The sequence below is a fragment of the Chiroxiphia lanceolata genome, chromosome Z (assembly GCF_009829145.1).
Source record: "Chiroxiphia lanceolata isolate bChiLan1 chromosome Z, bChiLan1.pri, whole genome shotgun sequence".
Taxonomy (NCBI): domain Eukaryota; kingdom Metazoa; phylum Chordata; class Aves; order Passeriformes; family Pipridae; genus Chiroxiphia; species Chiroxiphia lanceolata.
The window spans coordinates 60,242,248-60,252,932 of record NC_045671.1 but is presented as its reverse complement, the minus strand read 5'-3'; the positions used below and the strand labels follow the sequence as shown (position 1 = coordinate 60,252,932).

At 40.9% G+C, this 10,685-nt stretch overlaps 1 long non-coding RNA gene across 1 annotated transcript; it reads right to left on the bottom strand.

Moving 5' to 3' along the window:
• Window positions 1–4,697: 4,697 nt before the first annotated feature.
• Window positions 4,698–10,331, bottom strand: LOC116781023. Its single transcript, XR_004354747.1, has 2 exons — window positions 6,688–10,331; window positions 4,698–5,207 (listed from the first exon to the last, which is right to left on the bottom strand). It is a non-coding gene; the product is annotated as an uncharacterized LOC116781023 (long non-coding RNA).
• Between the last annotated feature and the right edge of the window lie 354 nt (window positions 10,332–10,685).

Sequence of the window (10,685 nt, the reverse complement as noted above, 5' to 3'; positions counted from 1 at the left end):
TGTTAACACTTCTGGTTTTCTTAATGCCTCAATTTAGCTATCTGGTATCTCTGCACTTGCCTCAGTCACTTTAAGTCACTCCACTTTGCCTTTGATACGTTGGGCAAATGAAAAGAGACATGTTAAAAGCACAGTTAATGATTAAGGAAGGTTCACAGCTCTCTGTCTATAAGTACATGCATGCCTGTGAACATGCCTAGTGTTTTGCTACAAATGCACATGCATATTTATACCATGAGCTATACATGCATATTTTAATGTAATACAGGCACTCTTGCTGGGCTCTGTCTGGTTAACAGAAGTGGAATGCCTGAGCCTCTTTTACACAGTTCATCACACACATGTGCTCAACCCCAGGTGCTATTCCAGGAGTTCCAAGACTCCTTTCAGCAGTGTGCATGGTTCAAACACTCAGGCTGGAGACAGACTAAAAATTCCATGAAGTTTTTTGATTTGTAAGTATTTCTAATATCCTTGATTAATTAAAAAGCCCACTTCTGTATGAAAGCAAATTATTTCACTGATTTGCATAAAAGCAAGCACTTCTTGGAAGAAGCATCCTCAGCCATCTTCCAGGGAACATATAATAAAAGATCTATACAACATCACTTAACCTTTTTCTTTTAGAGGTCTGTATCCAATTTTTACAGAGAAAGCAAATGGGTGGTTTTAGCTATAAATAGACAGATCTCCTGAATTAAGGAAATATGTATGTTTCTACCCATCTTCTGAAATTTCTATTTTGAAAAATAACTTATTGAGGACTGAGTGGCTTTTTACATTTCTGATGCTGTTACACAATGCTTAGAACATTTCTGTCTCTGTATCTGATGGAGTGCTTCCTCATTTCAAAAGTGCTTTTACAGCTGAGCAGATTGCTGAGCAGTTGACTATGTAGACAAACTCAGCCTAGAAGGTAGAGGGTTTTGTGCTGAGAAGTCCTTTATAGAAGACATTTCAGTCACTTTGCATCAGTCATGGTGGAGATTTCAGGAATTTTTAGCATCATGTCAGAGAATGGTTCTATGACTACACATAAAATCTTAACCGGTAAGAAAAGACACAAAGATACATTTCTGCTTATGTTTCTTTTCCTGGGTTCAAACCTTGCTAAAATTACTGAAGTGATATTTCAGATTTCTTTTCAAACCTGGCACAATATGTGAGCACAAACTCCGTTCTGTCTCTAGTCACTGCCTTGCACTGCTTTCTGCCATTAGTACAGAAACAATACTTCATTTTCTCACTGACTGTGAGTATCCTCTCACCATCCAAATAAAATTTAGTACTGCCTGATAAGTCAGCTTGGCTTTGCAGTAGCTGCATGGCCTTCTTTCACTTTTCTTCTTGACTGCTTTCTGCCAGTGTAAGACTGATGTCACACAAAGACTAAATGAGACAGGGTTTGAGGATTTATTAGGAAAGAGTGGCACTGTCCCAGCTTGTGGTGGTAATCTTGTGCCCAAGCTTGAAAGCTTGACGACTTTCAGTCAGAGCAGTGTGTTCAGATACCTTGACTGGTATTTCACTCAGCTCCAGATCACAGTGCAATTCAAAGAAGGGGGCTATCTAGACCAAGTCCTTCAGTTTTCTCTGTTCTGGAGAACTGAGGGACAGCTGCTGTGTTCAGCTGACAGAAGAAAGGGACTTCTAGCAGCAACCATTGCTATCCCCCTTGCGTCACTGCTGGCTGCAACATCAAGAGCTAAGTGTGCGCTCTTCAGCCTCATCCCTCACACTTGCTGCAACAGGAATGAGCTCAAACCTTTGCCCAACATGCAAAATAGACAGGAAAGACTGCTATGAGAAGCTGTTGAATGCAAAGGTTGAAAGACATCCTTCTGTGGCACCATGAGGTCACGTATAGCCTGGTAACGTCCAACTGACCATCACATCTTCCTCCTTCTGTAAGATCTTTTCTGGCCTTTCTTCCCTCTTCTGCTGCAGTTTCTTTTGCCTACTTTGCCATGAAGCCTTTGGCCAGCTCTGTGCACTTAGCCTTATTTGCTCTAAGTACATAAAGGTCTAATTATCTATCAGTGATGGAGCGGGGTCAGAAGCGAATTTACTTGCTTCTCAGTCCCACCAGTATCAGCATGCTTGGCATTTAACTTATTAGAAGTATGTCCAGGTTCCTTTAATTTTCTCCTTTTTGGATTTTAAAAAATAGTTCCATATTCAATTCAGGTTCTTAAACTATATTTCTACAGTAGTAATTTACATATTTTTGTTATCCCCAATTAAAAATTTTAGCCTACTAGAATTTATCCTGAGATAGATGACCCTGTGCCTTGTGAATGGCAAGACAGAGCCTGGCAGAACACACTGTAAGAGGCAATTTTTATGCACTTTCCACTTTTGCAGAGTCAATAAACATATTCAGAAGAAACACACAAACTGTCACATTCCTAATATTACTACATATTTCTACACCATAGAAGGGCAAAATGGAGTCATAAAGCAGCAACTTGGTGGACAAACTAGCGGGAGCTGCCAAGATACTGAGAAAATTACACTTTTTCAAGGCAGATTTTCAGGAGCCAAAAATCAGCAAGTTAGAAAACAGCTGTTTAAACAGGGACAAAAGTTTTTAAGTACCTTCTTCATGTGTATTACTGCTGATTCGAAGATGCGATCAGCTTCTGGAATTTTTAACAGCTTACACCAGCAATACCTGCAGAGTACATCTGCAACCTCATGGGAAACAAAACACACTGTGCAGAGCAATTAACAGAGCCCACACTTCACATTAACGAGGATGGGTGCTGGTTTTGGTTGAGGGAGAGCTAATTTTCTTCACAGTGGCTAGTACAGGGCTGTGTTTTGGATTTGTGCTGAACACGGGGTTGATAACGTAGAGACGTTTTTGTTATTGCTAAGCAGGCCTTACACATACTGCCTTGCTGGCAAGGAAGCTGGGAGGAGACACAGCTGGAACAGGTGACCCAAACTGACTAAAGGGATATTCCATACCCTATGATATCATGGTCTGTATATAAAGCTAGGGGAAGAAGGAGGAAGGGGGATATTTGGAGTTACAGTGTTTGTCTTCCCAAGTCACCATTATGTGTGACAGGGCCCTGCTCTCCTGCAGAGGCTGAACACCTGCCTGCCCATTGGAAGCAGTGAATTAATTTCTTGTTTTGCTTTGCTTGCATATGCAGCTCTTGTTTTCCCTATAAAACTGCATTTATCTCAACCCTCGAGTTTTCTTGCTTTTATCCTTCCGATTCTCTCCCTGATCCTGCTGGTGGGGGGGTGAGAGCAGCTGCCTGGGGCTTGGTGGCTGTCTGAGGTTAAATCATGACAGGAGGCTAAGCACTATCACCTTGCTTAAGAACCAGGCAGATGAAGAAAGGACAAGCAAATTGAATCCTGCATTTCTTCCAGCCTTCCCCCTTCCAAATCGACACAGCTTAGAATCAGCACAGCTGATTAAGGCACAGGAAGTGCCAAATCTCCCCAAGCATTTCCCATTTCAGCGCAGGGTTGAGTCAGCCACAATGGTAGCAGGGGAAGAGTGGGACACACGAAACTCCAGGGAGCAACTGGGAACAGTAAAGACAGGAAGTGGAGAACATTTTGAGAAGAAACAACGGCATGTCTAGAAAAGGGTCACAAAGGATGGAGGGAAATCTGAGCATTTAGGGTTTTTTTAAATTTTTAAATAGCTGCCATTGCACATCACCAACACTGGACTGCCACAGGCATCGCAATCAAAGAGGGGATGACTGGTTTGGCAGCTGTCTTTCAGCAGCAGCACAGGGCAAGGGCAGCTGGGACCAAGCAGAGTGCACCGCTGTGGTCAGAGGGGCATGAGGGCAAGGAAACACTGCTACACTAAGAGAACTCAAGAGAGCTGGAAAATAAAGCCCAGGCATGGACAGAATTGGGAATCTCAGAAAATTCCTGCTGGAGGCTCAAGAGAGAGCAGACCTCACTGGGCAGAAGTGTCAGATCCCTTTTCCCCCAGAAGTGTTCTTCACCTGAGACATGTTTTCTTTTACAGATTTCATATAACTTTAAGCTTTTTAATACAACAATTTCTACCTCTAAGAGCTGAAACGAAGGGTTTTGAAAAACGGTGATCATGGAGTCTGGTCTTGCTCATTCCTTGTGCTGAGGTCAACAGAAATCAGGACTCAAACAAGGTCAGAACTCTTACTGACAAACTGGGAGTCATGCTTCCCCCCAACCTTCTTAACAGGCAATACCTACTCATCAGAATTAACCGTGGACCATTTTGGCATGTACAGTGCAACAGTATACAGCCAGAAAAGGTCCCAGAATTTCTAATTTTTGAGCAGCTTGGCCAATTCTCATTTACATTCTGTGCTATTACAGCTAACTGCAACAACTCAGGACCTAATGAGGGAGATCACACTGCACAAACCAGGATCATCCATTAGTCAGATGCTACCACCTTGATGAAGAGGTACAGGAACTGTATGACATATGATGTAATGAATGTGCGACATGTCTAAAACACTGACCCAATCTGCTGCTCTCCAGTAAAGCCCAGGTTGTGAGCAAAGACTTTTTCATGGTCCTAAGTAATTTAATCCCTGTGTGGATTCTCTCATGCCTAGTAAGAGTCAAGCTCCTGCTGAATCCTCTTCTTCAGCTGGAACTGTCAGTATGGACTCTGCCATCTGCTCATTCTGGTGTTCCCAAGGAAGTTAGAGACACACATATGCTGCTCTATTTCTGTTGAGTTTATTAAACTGGCCCAACATGTTCAGAAATTACTGAGAAGATGGATAGACACATACATTAAGACTGTGCAATGACACTAGTCTCATTTCTCTAAGAAATTCTTGGTGGTTTTGTTTTGTTTTATAGCACACTCTTCATGTATGAAATCACCAATGTCAAACCATACCTGGAGCAAAGAGTCTTAAAATTAAAGAACCCTGCTCCTTGCCACAGCCCAAACTTCCTGTGATCATTTTAAGAGGTCACTGAGTCTGTGCCTTAGTTTCTGCATTTGTATAATGGAGTAAATATTTCTTTACAACACATGAACAGCATTTTGTACTAAGGTCAGTAATGCTGCCAGGAGGAAGCATCAGCAATACATACAGCACAGCTGATTCATTTTCCAGCAGTTAATGATGTGGTAGATCCATCTTAGCAATCAACTACATTTTCATTTTCCAGCTCAAAGCATAGATTATGGGATGTTATCCCGGATAGGCAATAACCACCTACAAGAAAAAGAAAAAACAGTGTAGATGCTGGAGCATATCCAAAGAAGGGCAATGAGGCTGGTGAAGCGATTGGAGCACAAGTCCTATTAGGAGCGGCTGAGGGAGCTGGGGTTGTTTAGCCTGGAGGAGGCTCAGGGGAGACCTCGTCACTCTCTACAACCACCTGAAAGGAGGCTGTAGCCAGGAAGGTATTGGTCTCTTCTCCCAGGCAACCAGCAATACAAGAGGGCATGGTCTTAAGCTCTGCCAGGGGAGGTTTAGGTTGAACATTAGGAAGAAGTTCGTTACAGAGAGAATGATTGGACATTGGAATGGGCAGCCCAGGGAGGTGGTGAAGTCACCATCCCCGGAGGTATTTAAGAAGAGACTGGATGTAGCACTCAGTGCCATGGTCTAGCTGACAAAGTGGTGTTGGCTCAAAGGCTGGACTCAATCTCAGAGGTCTTTTCCAACCTAAGTGATTCTGTAATGTTTAATATCAGAAGAGAAACTGAAAAGTACACTACCCTCGTATTAGCAAGAAGCAGATCTGTCACATGGAGAAGCTGATGTCAAGGATCAAAAGTCTGTGACACTTTTGAGGGGGTGAAATAGGGAATGGGAGAAGATAAAGGGGTTATTTCAAATAGTCTTCTCCCATGAACTGGACACCCATTAGTGGTCAAAGCCTGTTAGGTGAGCTTTTGGAGCACATTTTTCAGCTCAGTTGCATTCAAAAGGAATCCAGTCTGGGGACTAAGAGACCTCAATGATATGAACACAAACAAGCAGAGTAAGGACAATCTGGAGACTGATTTGAAAAGCACACCCCTGATCTAAACTACAATGCTGGGGTGAGTGTTCCCTGCACAGAGCACTCTTCTCACAGATCTGCTGTTTGGCCCTGGGGTTACCACAAGGTGGGACTGGAAGTGCCATGAGCACTCCTCATGTACAACACACTGGGCATCTCCCTCACAGAGTAGGTGACGTAATGATAAAGCAGGTAATGTATTTCCCTCAACCAGCAAAGCCAGAAAAACAGAGAAAGAGCACAGTCAGCTTAGGACTCTATGTTACAGGATGGCAAAAAAAAAGTACAGTGCAAGCCTTGTAGCCACACATGCAAAAAAAAAAAAAAAAGAAAAAGCAAGTTCATTATTTTGAAACTATGGGATGGAAATAAAAAATAATCCATGTTTGTCTCATTCACTGAACATTTTGCCTCACATTCTAGTTAAGATAATGCTGTGTGTGAATAGAAGAAAATAACATCTAGGGACCTAAAAAATCAGAATAGGACACAAGCTACAGTATCTGAAAACAACTGACTATTTACTGCAAAAAATCCCTCCCGTTGTAACAAGGAAAGAATTGGCAATTTAAATTGCCGGTTCGGCAGCAAAATACGTTTAATGAATCAGTGAATCCTGGTATTTGTGGTAGCATACAACCAAGAGAGGAGAAAAGGGAGAAGGGAAATATTCTGTTGGCTTACCTCTGGATTATTCTGCTTTTTGCTCATCCTTACATCTTGGGGGGTTTTTGGCTGGTTGGTGTAGCCTAACCACATGAAGGCTGAGAAAAGGAACTGGCTGAAGGACAGACAAGTGCTAAAACTATGAGAAGATAAACAAGCAAAGCTGTGAATTGGGAATTAGGTTCCTAATCATTGATGGACTGGAGTCCCAAATGCCTTCTAAAGAGAAATTTTGGCAAGGAACTTATGACAATAAATCTTCAGGAGAAGAAGCAATCTTTTGAACTTCAGATAGGAACCCACACGTCTTATGATCTGATGGGAGACATGGTTGCCATTTTCATCATCTACATTGCCTCACACCTCCTGGCTTTCAACAAGCACTTAAAGGGACCAGAAAGCAATTATTTTTTTCTCCTGCACGCATAATTCAATATTGCTGTTCCTAATTCCTGAGTATAGCCTCTCCTCAATTTTTCTGAATGCTAGAGATCAACTGCAAGGTAAGACTTTGATTTAGCGTGAAGGGGAAGGGCTTTCTGCTGTTCACTGTGGATGGCATTTGGCCCTCTGGACATTATGTGGGAAACAAACAAATGGGTTGCCTTTGCCAGAGTAACATACCACACACTTCATCTCTTTTGCCCTAGTCCTGCATGACTTGGTATGGTGAGTTTGGGTCTTCAACTGACAGCCAGCATTTGCTACTGCCAAGAAGCATTTTTGCGTAGTTACACAGCTTAGGTAACAGCAGACATCTTTCAGCATCTGCAACTGCAGAGGGATGAATAACGATGTAAATGATCGTTTCCAGTTCTTCCCTTTCCTAATTAAGAGAATACATTCAAATCACTAAAGCCATCTGTGTGACAATTATCTTACTGTGAAAGCTCGGATCAGTTTTCCTCTTCCAGAACCTCATCATTTCTGATGCTGTTGTTACTGATTAGGCCTAATCTAAAATTTCAGCTCTCTGAAATGTGCACTGCCATATCAGATAGACTGTGACTACTGTGCTTAACTCTAAAGATATTTTGAACTTGTAATGATAATGTTCTTCAAAGTGTTCAATTCCCTAGCTGCCTTTAATAAGGACCCTATACTTCTTTCACTCTTGAAGTATTTTATTCATCTATTTTTCGAATTGTTCATGCAATAGGGGAGATACTTTAAGAAGAAAATTAATTGGTACAACCTTTTTGATAAAGTGCCTGTTGCTTACTTCTTCTTCTACTTTATGCTAAAAGTACTGTTTCCATAGAGTTAATAGTATGACTAACTGCTTTTTTCTAGAAACTGTGAAAATAATCTCTACTATATCATCCAGTTTAAGCCTTTCCTTTATTATTACCCACTACCAAAATTCAAAGGCTTGACTGGACCACCATTTCACAGAAAGAAAGAGCATGAAACATGACATTTTGTTTAAGATACAATTCTTAATGACATGAAGATCAAAGTCTAAAGCTGCAGCAGTCACATTTAGCTACTCATACTCAACAGAAAAAGCAGTTTACCCACCAGTATTGTAGTACCCTAGAGGAAACAGACATACAGACTCAGACAGGTGTTCTCCAAAACATATTTTTAATGTATTCTGCATTTGGAGCCTAAGGAGAGTAAGAGCAGAGAAATATGCTTGTTATTCCTTTTTTACATTACTGTTAAAGCTAAATTACTTCACGTAAAAAAGAAACTGCAATATTTCCATACACGGAGCTAGCCCTGCATAGGAAGTCTTTGCGATAGAATGGAACACAAGGACAACGTTAGTTAAAACCAAACCAACAACAGCTTTTTGTTCTGCCCTCACTGAGGGCTCAACAGTTACTTTTACACTCACAGCCAAGAAATAAGAGCAGTCTAGTATGTCTCTCGTCAACTTCCCCAAAATCACTTTGAAGCATTAAATACCAGTTGGCTTCATTGTAGTCACAGAAGGTAAAATTAGTGTTTAGTCTACTTTTTCGTGCTTCTCAGCATTTTAGAGTATAACAGTCCTTCCACTCTATACTTCAATGCATGAGGAAGCTATTTCAAGAGCAGTCATATCCTGCCACTGTCACCTTGCAGCTGATACAAAACTGAGGCACATTTTTTTCTCAAAAGGTTTTTATCTTCTTATTAATCCTCCTTTAAGGATTTTGCTTTAGCATCATATTCCTTTTTTTAAAGTAGTGTTTTGTAAAAATGGAAAGAAGTTAATTTTAACCAGTTACAAAACAGTTGTTAAAAGACAGCTCTTTGTGGACTTAGTAAATACACAAAACTACTTCCTTTCTGTTGTAAAGTATATATGGAAAACTAACACACTGTTGCCTTGCATTTCAGAAAGCATCTTTACACTGCACTGAACAAACAGGACAGAGACACCGCAGACAGCTGGAATCTTGTTTCCAGCGTAAGTGATACAAAAATAGGAATAAAATTTTAGAATTTTTTTACGAGAATATTTTTCATCTTCCTTGTTGAAGTGCTTCAGTTGAAACCCAGAATGATTAGAAGCTGCTTTAAGCATATATCCCCTTCACAAAAAATGTAACTTCAGAGGTCTCAACAAGCAAGGAGGTATCAGTGTCTTTGTCTCAAGGAAGTTTAACCTGTAAGTTGTTTAATCAATGTAAAACCTGTTTCACCCCTGCAGGGTGCACAATTATTTCCGCAGTGTTGTCAACATTTTTCTGTGTCAGTAGCTCAGAAGCAGTGCATCTCATCACAACAAAAAAAAGGCCAAATAGGAAGAAAAGAGAAGAACAGTAAAAGAATGAGTTAAAAATATGACAAAAATAAAACCATTCTTTGTGTTCTGAATGCTCTTTAGTTCCTTGTCCTTACCACAGCCTGCAATACCACTGCATTTAACGTCAATATGTTTCACTAAAATAAACTTATTCCCACCTCTGAATAGCAACAATAATAATAATAAAAAAAATAAAATATCCGGTCCAGGAAATTGGTATCTATATTGAAGTGGAGACAAAACTCTTTGTATCAGGGCTGAGGAGGCAAAACGGCTACTACCCATTAGCACAGGCCTTAGTGGCATCTCAGACAGGGCCTGCTCTCCCAGCCCTCCTTCCCAGCCAGTAAATCCTAAACTAACTCCTAATGCGTTACTCAGCACAGGCTCTGTACCAAACTGTTTTAAAATTAAGAGAAATAAAACAGGGTAGTGTAAACACACAGGGCTAAATGCAAAGTTGCTGTAAATGCATGAACTCTCCTGCTGGGACACCTAAGTCCAAGTTATCTGGCAACGTAAGTGTTCAGCAGAGAGGCTCACCACCATGAAAAGTTAAATTCTGCATAGAGGTGATAAGTCTTTTGGATTGATGCACTTCAGTAGATATTTAGACAGAACTACATGCAATATATCAGCATGTCCTAATAAACTGGTTTGTTTCTAAAGAGTAACTAACACAGTAAGCCTTCCTTGTAGCAACATTCACTAGATTTACATAGATGTAATAGTGATATGCTTTCATTTTGGGAATGTTTTCCATTTTAAAAATTTGCTAGTAATTAACAATTTTTAGATTATATTACTGGACTAATGATCATAAATCACAGAATGGTTGGGGTTGGAAGGGACCTTAAAGACCATGTAGTTCCAACTCCTCTGTCATGGGCAGGGACATCTTTCACTAGCCCTGGTTGCTCAGAGCCCCATCCAGCCAGGTCTTGAGCACTTCCAGGGATGGGGCAGCCACAACCTCTCTGGACAAGCTGTTCCAATTTCTCACCACCCTCACAGTGAAGAATTTCTTCCTAATATCCAATCTAAATCTCTCTTCTTTCAGTTTAAAGCTATTCCCCCTTGTCCTATCACTATATGACCTTGTAAAATGTCCCTCTCCAGCTCTTTTGTAGCCCCTTAAGGTACTGGAAGGTGCTATAAGGTCTCCTTGGAGCCTTCTCTTCTCCAGGCTGAACAACCAAGTAATAATGTCCAGCTAATACTAAACAGGGTATTTGTCAGTTATGAAGACATAAATTTAAACCATAACCCCTGAAGA